Source organism: Sinocyclocheilus rhinocerous, unplaced genomic scaffold, assembly GCF_001515625.1.
Source record: "Sinocyclocheilus rhinocerous isolate Xijiao unplaced genomic scaffold, SAMN03320098_v1.1 scaffold304, whole genome shotgun sequence".
NCBI classification, from domain to species: Eukaryota; Metazoa; Chordata; class Actinopteri; order Cypriniformes; family Cyprinidae; genus Sinocyclocheilus; species Sinocyclocheilus rhinocerous.
The window spans coordinates 1208525-1218907 of NW_015659941.1; positions in this window are offsets into that span (position 1 = coordinate 1208525).

A 10383-nucleotide genomic window follows, 5' to 3' on the forward strand; every position below is an offset into this window, starting at 1 on the left:
CGTCAGACCAGGTGCGAGAGCCGGCGACAATGCTCGCCACAAGGGAGAAAGCCACGGATGGTGTGAGCGCGGAGAGGAGCTCCGCCCTCTGCACTGCGGCTGAGGGTGAGCCTAGTATGGCGCGGCGAAAGTGGCAAACCGAAGAGGGAGGGCGTCGACCCGCCATCGCCTCAGGACTCCGCTCCTCCGGCTGCACCTCGTCGCTCCGTCCCACCGGCTCCGTTGGGCTCCTTCCTCCCGCCAGCTCCACCATGGTCCTCAGTCGCTCCGGCTACGCCGCGGATCTCCGGAATTCCGCCTCCGCCTTGGTCGCCAGAGCCACCCTGGCCCCCCCGAATCCTCGGCATCCCCCTGGCTTGTTGGCTCGGGCTCCTCCACCACCTGCTCCGCCGCCGTTGGTCGGCCCCCTGGAGTCGGTGGACATTCCTCCTCCATGGCTCCTCCCCTTCCTCCCGCCAGCTCCACCATGGTCCTCAGTCGCTCCGGCTCCGCCGCGGATCTCCGGATCTCCGCCTCCGCCTTGGTCGCCAGAGCCCTCGGCTCCACCCTGGCCCCCCGGATCCTCGGCATCCCCCTGGCTCGTTGGCTCTCCATCTCCGTCTCGGGCTCCTACACCACCTGCTCCGCCGCCATTGGTTGGCCCACTGGAGTCGGTGGCCGTTCCTCCTCCATGGCTCCTCCCTCCGTCGGCTCCACCGTGGGTCGGCATCATGGCTGTGGCCTGGGTCCTGCTTGGGTCCTCCTGCTCCAGGCCCCTCGTGTCTCTTCCCTGGCTCCTCCCTCCTTCGTCGCCTCCCTGGTCTCTGTCTGTCGGCCCCCTCCCGGGTGTCCGTCCTCCTCCTGAGCCTCCTCCTTAGTTCCCACCCATTCCGCCCCTCTGTTGTTCTATGGTGCGAAGACGCACCTTCTGTGACAAGAAGTAGATAGCAGAGTTCACTTCACATATTAACTGTCCAATAAAGCTGTATATCTACCAAAAAAAACTATAAATCTATTGTCACAAAAATTTGCAAGAAGACAAGACATTGTCACAAGAAATCTGCAGTTGCCTTGGCAAATTTATCAGCTGAATGTGCCGTTTTGCATTTAGTGAATGAAAAATTGACAAAAAGTAGTGTTACTTAGCATAATTACTAAGACAGTAATTGCCTGTTTTAACTTCAACTTGCTAAGAAGACTTATCAGGGTCTTTAAAAGTCAGTGTGAAATGTCCGCAGTGCATTTTACTTTTGTATTTGGACATATTCCTGATTGATACCACATTTAATTACATCTGATTGATCAAAGTAACTTCCTGTTCATTTTTTTTAAACAACCATTTCCTGTCATTGCAGCCAGTTTGTATTGACTGTTGCACTAATTTCCACCCAGTCAGTCACTTTGTGTATAATTCTAGCAATCCCTTAGGTGTGAGTAATTATTATTCGTCTGTAGTGGACTTTTTTTTCTGACTGAATGCATTGCAAGCTCACTCTGGTTTTTAGGTACGGCTTAGGTCCCTCCTTCAATGTAAGTCTGGGATTTTTTCATCCCATTTTAAGGTCTACCATGCAAAAACTGTAAGTCAAGTTGTTTAGAAAAAAATGTTGTTGGATTTACTTTAAAACATTTCACTTATAAAATTGCTTGTAAATGTCAAAATGAATTATGAAGAAATGGCAAGTAACAAGTAATTAGGCCTAATTGTGAAATTTTTAAGTAGATTGGCTTAAATAATATTTTCTTGTGAAACATACTCAAATAATCCAAATAACATTTTTTTTATGTATATAATATAATAACACAAAAATGCATTTTATGTATCATTCATGTCTGTAGCCTTAGCAAACACCACTAATAACCAATTGAACAATTTAGCTCTTTGTTTTCTGGTGTTTTTCAGTGAAATAACAGTTTTGCAGACCTCAGACTGAACCTGTGTCTGTTTCTGCCTCGCTAATGTTTGAGTTTATTGATTAACATCAAGCATCGTCTTGATCCAGGCAAGGACACAGTGTAGACATCTCCACCTGAGCCACTGCAGAGCATCGTGGGTAACCATCTTCTCCATCACCAACCACTCCTGTGCGATCGTTACAGATGCTCAGGTCCAGAGTGAACCCTCTGCTAACACACACACACACAAACTCATCAAACACTCAGTTGTGGTTTACTCAGGCACTTAGTCGTCCTGTGAGCTCCTCTGAGCAGTCATAACTGCCCAACCTGATCTAGTTCTCCATTCCTGTCCAGAGTGAACTCTCTGCAAACACACACATGCTCATCAAACACTAAGTTGTGGTTTACTCAGGCACTTAGTCGTCCTGTGAGCTCCTCTGAGCAGTCATAACTGCCCAACCTGATCTAGTTCTCCATTCCTTCTCGCTCTTTTACAGACTTCCTGTGTTCATCAATCAAGAAAACCAAAGAGAAGTGAGTGGGAATCGTGGCCAGAGACCTTAACCTCAAAGATACAGTAATGCAGAAAGCCTCTTTGCTGGATGTCTCAAGTACCAATGGCACTCCTGTATAAAAAGCAATGGCATCAATAATTAAGCACTGATTAGGTTTAATATTTAATGTTGGCGACATGTAATTTACACGTGCAAACCAGAAATCCGGAGCTGCCGACTGAAATAAACAACTCTATTTCTGTATGGGTGACCTGAAACCTCAACATGCCTGTGTTCCTGTAACTCTCGCTCCCCCTCATCTTCACGCACAACATCTTTAAAAACTGAGATTCAAGAGTTTTCCTTTAAAATTTCTTCTAATACAGAAAGAATTTTTGAAAATAAATGCTATTCAATTCATATTCCCATTGACTTGCTGCTGGAGAGTTCCTGATTGACTGTAAATCCCCGTTCACACCAAGAACGATAACTTTAAAGATAACTATAAAGATAACGATATTAGCGTCCACACCAGCGGACCATATTGTCTGTAAGCACATGCTCGTCTGCTGCTTTAAATTCTCAAGCTGGCTGTCAATGTTTTTATCGTTCATCAGCTGAAAAAAGTTGTTCTGAAAGTGATTCCAGCGATATCGTTTCTCTGTGTCTTTATCATTATATCGTTATTCTTTAATATTGAGAATGATTTTTAGAACTATATCTTTATCGTTCTCTTTATAATTATCATCCTTGGTGTGAACGGGCCTTAACACACCCTTCACATCGCTAACAGTAAGTTTCCCCCTCACATTTACGTATTTATCTATGAACTTTCTGTCATGCTTTCTGAACATATACATAACTATCTATGTGTATGTGACACCTTTATTTTACACATTTTAGTCTGAACTTAATTCACAGGAAATTGAAAACGACTCTGCTGAAAAAAGCAAATGATATGCTTTTAATCAAGCGCATCCGTTGTGCATGCTGTGATGACAAGAGATGCCATTACTATTTACCAGAGGCGGACAAAGTACTCAACTCCATTACTTGAGTGAAAGTACAGATACTGAAAAAACTAAACAAAACAACAACAAAAATATTTAGCACACCTACCCACCCCCACAAAAGCAGGATGGTAGTTTTCTATTTGAATACATATTAAAATGTAATTTATCCCTGTGATCAAAGCTGAATTTTCAGCATCATTACCCCAGTCTTCAGTGTCACATGATCCTTCAGAAATCATTCTAGTATGTTGATTTGCTGTTCAAGAAACATTTTTGTTATTATTAATGTTGAGAACAGTTGTAATGCTTCATATCAACCTTGATACATTTATAGAAATCTTTTGTAACAGTATGAATGTCTTTACTGTCACTTTTGATCAATTTAATGTGTCCTTGCTGAATATATACAGTAAATGCATTGCTAAGTCTATATTGTTGCTTGAATTTGTGAACACGCAACACGATCTGAAGCAAACCACAGTTTAAAAAGCCACCAGCTCAGTATTGCTTTTCATTTTCATTCATCCAGCTTGAAGAGGGCATTATGTGAATTAACAAACATGTCATTGATTGCAGTGGAAGTACTGAACAAGGAAATTGCTTGTACCATCAAACAGAGATACCCAGATGTAAGGGAAGTACATCAGGCCAAGACTGTTAATACAAATGGAATAAGTTACAAAAAGAGCATGATTCCTCTCCATAAATTTGTAGAAATAATGCAAATTTGACAGGCTGAGTTTCATTTGTTCCTGGTACAGTTTAGAGTCTTTTGAAGTAAATGCATCACATCTGAAAGAGTTGGTCTTTGCTGAGCATGACATGCTGTTAGATGACTATTTACACATGAAGAGTTTTACATACTATTTTTTTAAGGGACTCTGCTCCTCTAAGTCATAAATATGAATATATTTTTTTGTCTTTCAGTGCAGATGCACAAGGTATGATGTCTGGTCATTGCCTGAGACTGAAACAGCCTTACAGTTGAAGGTAACTAAAATGTTCTTGCCCAGCCTTTCTTGATAAGGATGAACACTTATAATACCAAGATGTTGAATTTAAAAGTTTATTCATTTAATATCAGTAAGTTTGAGACATAAAGACATGTATAAAAGCATTGTATTGTTGTCAGGAATACTATAAATAATGCATAAATCAGTTGTTTTGTCTAAGCACAGGACAGTGATGGAAAGATGATAATGGGGATTTTTGTGTATTTACCTAAACGATCCATAACAAGTCAAATCTACATTTGAAGTCATCTAGAAAGGGTTCGGAGTTTGACCAAAGGTAAAACCCTTTACTCAAATATTGGAGCTAACTGTGTCCTCATTACTGTGATGCCTTCTCTTCTGCTCTGCATTTGTGTTGGAAACACTATTTTTCTAAGATAAAATGAGTTTTGAAATAATAATGCAATACAAGAACTATGTGTGCATTTTATTTATGTTTCCATTGATTGCATGCAGCGTGGCAATGTGTGATCGTAATTTTTGGATGGTCACTTTCGTGTTTGGTATGTTTTTGTTTTGTAGTTTTCCTCAGAATGGTCTTTTTTAAATCAAATGAAATTGATGTGATGCCATTGAATCAAGATGAATTTTACCATTTGGTTCCATTCACTGAGCATATTTCTATTAAGCTGTGTGGGAATGTGTGTTAGAGTTATATTGAATTCAAAATTAAAATGTGCTAGTTGCATTTCTAGTGCTTACTAATGCCCTGGCAGCCAATGAAGACGTTTTATGAAATAATTAATGACTAATTCATGTAAAGTACAGAGACTTGAATACTTTAGAAATGAAATTCTATCAGATTGCTTCAAAGAATTAACTTGTCAAGGGTCTTGGTCAAACGTAGTCCATGTGTTTCTGTATTTATAATTTGAATCTGCAGTATTTTCACACCAAGATTTGATCTTCCATTTCAATTCCCTCTTGTTATTTCATATAATTTAATGCTACAAAGTCTAAATCACCATCATTGTCACCAAACCATAACATGATGCTGCATGTAACATATGCGTATGATGATGAAAGGTCGAATTGCTTCTTTAAACAAGAAAAGATGAGTGGAAAAAGACAGGAATTAATAAAGTGTTCCCGGTATTATTTGCGGCGGATGCAATAACAGCCTCTAATTATGGCAAGATGGCCTCAAATATCAAACCTTCCTGAGATTTCTATAAAACTCTTTCCACAAATACTTTAATTTCGGCACAATATGTTTCGCTCTGTGTTTAATTTGCGTGACATTTCAGAATTAGATTTTGAGGGAGAGAATTAAATCTGAGCAAACAAGCAGAAAAAAAATATATATATACTTTTAAGTCTGCAAAATCTAATTAAATAAAGAATTTAATTCAAAGCGGAATGTCAAAACAAATCCAACTAGATTTGAACATTTTCTGGAGAAAATGCTAGCGGTTCTTGATTAGCGTTTTGTCAGTTCACTGTAGGTGGCTACTCCAATCCATATGCAAATTAATAGATCACATGCACATTTTTCATCTGATTAGAACTGCAATCTAAAAGCGTTTGTGTTTTACAGGCAAACACTAGGGGGCGTGATTGAGTCTGGCTTCATGAAGCTGCCAGTATATTTCTGTCAGTCCAGTATGAAACCGCTCAATGTCCTGGCCTTGAGGTTTCTTCATGGCATTATGTAAGTGCTGTTGCGCCTAGTTCAGGCATCATGGATGACTTCCTTACAACGACTGGCATTTATCCACACGCTATTTTACAGTAAGGATTCCCACCTCTAATTCGGTAGTGTAAGGACTGAAAATTGGTGTGCAATGGGAATGAAAGGGAAGGAAAAACAGTAAAGAGTGAGTGAGACTGGAGGGGAGAGCTGTTGTAGAAGTTGCGGCTTCATTGGTGATGGGCACCGCTTCAAGTTTCTCTCTCGCGCTCCACCCCAAAAGCCACTTTTATGGTGCTGTTTACTAGCTGAAGCTTCCAGAGATCTTTATCACAAAGTCTTTGATAGGCCAGATTTCTTCCACAGTCCATATGCTGCTGGATCTGAGCACCAGACCACAAGAGACGGGAAACCAACAGCGCTTACAGGACAGTACAACACTTCACTTGTGTGTTCTGATGTGCTGAAGTCTGTACGGATATTCTCTACGGACAATTAATGAGGGGAAAATAGTCAGGGCATTACTTAAAGTCAGAGAATAACTATTTAAATTGTTAAGTACATGTCAAAATATTGTAGCATTTCATAAGAACACACAGAAACCGGGCTTGATATTTACACTACAACTGTACATTTATTCAGCAATGATGCCTTTGACATTTATAATGTTACAAAAGATAAATAAATGTTGTTCTTTGGAAATGTATTTCATGATGTTTATTAAAACATCATGAAAAAATGTCATGGTTTCCACAAAAAAAAAATTAAGAAACAAAAACTGTTTTCAACATTGATAATAAAAAGAAACGTGTCTCGAGTGCCAATTTCTAAAGGATCATTTGACAGACTGGAGTAATAGCTGCTGCTGAAAATCAGCTTTTACAGCACAGGAATAAATTATATTTTAAAATATATTTAAATAGAAAACTGTTATTTTGATTTGTAATAATATTTCACAATTTTACTGTTCTTACTGTACTTTTGAACAAATAAATGCAGCCTCGACAAGCATTATGAGACTTCTTTCAAAACCATTACAAAACCGGCTGGTAGTGTATATCAAACATTTGTTATATATGCCATGTTATATTTTGCTGGTGATATAAAATTAAGCAACACCACATTATAATAAAAAAGCATACCTCTTTCGGCAAAAATCTATCGTTTGCAGAAAATCAAGAGAAATGTAAATGATAAATACAGCCCAACTTATACTTTATTCAGTACCAAATAGCATTAAAATAGTTCAAATAACATTGCCTTGTCTTTTTAGCCAATATCCATGTATATTATGTTATTTATGCATATCGTTATTAGCATAGCAAATTTTGCCCCAGAAATTGGGCAATAGCCTAGCAACCACTTTAGCATCAACTAACAACTACTTAAGCTACATATTATCAATCACCTAACAGCACATTTCCATGCTTTATATGATCCTCTGGCTAAGAGTGATGCACACAGTTATGTAATATCAGATATATGCACAGAAATGGAGACGTTTTGATTCCAAAACACAGAAAATAAACCAGGAGGTAGATCACATCCACTTCCACCTGCAGTAAAAACTACAACCGCTTCCACTTCCAACTTCAGTTCAAGCCACAGCATCAGTGTCCTTCATATTCACAAAAATAAACAATAGCATCTCTCCTATGTAAACTCACTGCCTGAGTGAATCTGTGCCACGACTGACCAGAGCGGATCCTGTAATTATACTGTGTTTAGTGGACACTGTTCAATCAAACCGTGGTGACCAAGAGGAACAATAGCAGCAGCAGTGCACTTAGTCTATGAAGAACCGAAGGCAGCCAAACCAGTCTGGCATCTTCATCAGCACTACTGACTTCCTGCTTACGGTCACATGACCAGGGTCAACAGGAAGAGAGGAACAATAGCAGCAGCAGCACTTAGTCTATGAAGAACCGAAGGCAGCCAAACCAGTCTGGCATCTTCATCAGCACTACTGACTTCCTGCTTACGGTCACATGACCAGGGTCAACAGGAAGTCAGATCCGCAATATCCGGCGGCGGATTGCACTTACGAATGGCAACGTATGGCAAAGGACTTGAGGGTTTTCTGAGGATATAGCTTTGGTTTGAATGATAGGCTTTCTAGAAGATTATAGGTTTGGATTCGGCTCTATGTTGTCGCTAAGAGTGAACCGCTTCTTTCTTTGACAGAAATGGTCTGTGGAGAGGAAAGGAGAGGTGAAAACCCAAAGTGACAAGGAATGTGAAAAAGAGGGAAGGAAAGCTTGTAATTCCTGCCGGGTCCAAAAACGGAGACAAAGGTGGTCTGTGGAAGACTGAGCGGTGACCCCGCCATTGAAGATCATTTACATAATGGTGTAGATGTTTGGAAGAAAGGTGAAATTTTAGACTTCCATTATAACACAAATAATAAAACCAAGCCTGGTAATTATTTCCTTCCCCACCCATCTAGTTCTGTACAGTTGGAGATAAAAACATGTTTTTTAAGATGAAAAAACTCTCCTTCAGTGTTTAGGAAGTGGAGAAACCTCACGTGCTGTGCTTCCAGAGTACGTTTACACTGGTGTAAAGCATCAGGGCTTGTGGAGACATTAGAGGCCCAGACTAGAAGATCTGTGGTCTACCTCTTTCCCTCTGTCTTTCTCTCTGTTTATGTTCCTTCTTCCCCTTCATGTTCTATCACTCTTAGTCTCTCTGCGGTGTTTCCATGTCAGATTTTCCCTGGCTTTCTCTTTCTTTTCTCTCTCTGCTATATATGTAGCTGCTGCCGCTATTATGAACACTGCAAACATGCTCTGATATACACTGTTGTTCTAACGTTTGTGGTCAGTAAGAAAATAGTGCTTTTATTCAGCAAGGGTGCACGAAATTGATCAAAAGTGACAGTAAAGACATTGTTATTTTTGCAAAAAAAAAGTTTTTATTTCAAAGAAATGCTGTTCTTTTAAATTTTCTGTTTAGCAAAGAATCCTGAAAAAACAAATGAATCACGGTTTCTGCAAAAATATTAAGCAGCACAACTGGTTTCAAAATTGCTAATAATAAGAAATGTTTCTTGAGCAGCAAATTGGCATATTAGAATGATTTCTGAAGGATCATGTGACACTGAAGACTGGAGTAATGATGCTGAAAACACAGCTTTGCATCACAGGAATAAATTACTTTTTAAAATGTATTAAAATAGAAACTGGTTGTTTTAAATTCTAATAATATTTCACAATTTTGCTGTTTTTATTGTATTTTTGAACAAATAAATGCAGCCTTGGTGCACAGAAGAGACTTTTTTCAAAAATCTAACTGACCCCAAACTTTGCACATGCTGTTTATAGTGATTAACTCGCATTGAATCTGGAACCTCCCTTAAAATTGTTGGATCTATATGTCAAAAATGTCAATTTAAGCTTCTCAGCACAGGAAAGATGACTTGTGACAGATCACAGTTTGCTCTTAAGATGTCTTGATTGACATCAGCAGCCTGTGAGAGAGCAGGTGAGCAGGCCCGTAACCAGCTATGAGGCCACCGAGGTCTGGACCTCGGTACATTTTTCATGTTCAAAAATAAACTTTGCTCTTTGAATGACTAATTTGCTGTTAAACTCTTCATATGAATGCCTGCATGACATGTATAATTCAGTTTAGACAGTTTGCAAAAATGATTTGCGCCCCTGGTATGAAAATGATCGCTGCAAGACGCTGGCGGAGTGAACGATGCTTGAGAGAGCTGTGAGTGAGGGCACGGGCGCAGCCAGATCCAGCTATTATAAACGTTTTTGGACTTGTCTTTTCCACTTAATTGAACACTTTAGAAAGTTAATAAAGTAGGAAGTTGCAGTTTAGAGTCAGCGATATCTTTATCTTATCTTATTTGCAAAAGATTGGAAATAATTTCAGTGTATTTTTTGTTTTTTGTTTGTTTTAGTATCAATATCTGGCAACACTGCATCGCCGGCACATCAAAAAAGCCCATGGATTGGTTTTTGCTGACAGGATACGACATTCGGTAAGGGAAACGCAAAATCATGATATTATCTGACATAAACTTTATCAACGCTGTCAAGAACAGTATAGCATTTAACACTAGTACACACAGATCTGTAGAACAAGTAGGTTACCGAATTAAATGAAATACACAAAAACTAGCCATGAAGAAGTCTATGCTATGTCATTCAGTATAGTTAAATTTTCACAAATTTCCCTACAAAACAGAGAAAACATCTTTCACAAACATATACATGTCTGTCTCCTTTAAAGTGTTTATAGTGTACATAATGAGTTGTATTTGTAGGGGTTATTATAACACAATTCCTTAAAGGGGTCATATGATGTTGCTAAAAAGAACATTATTTTGTGTATTTGGTGTA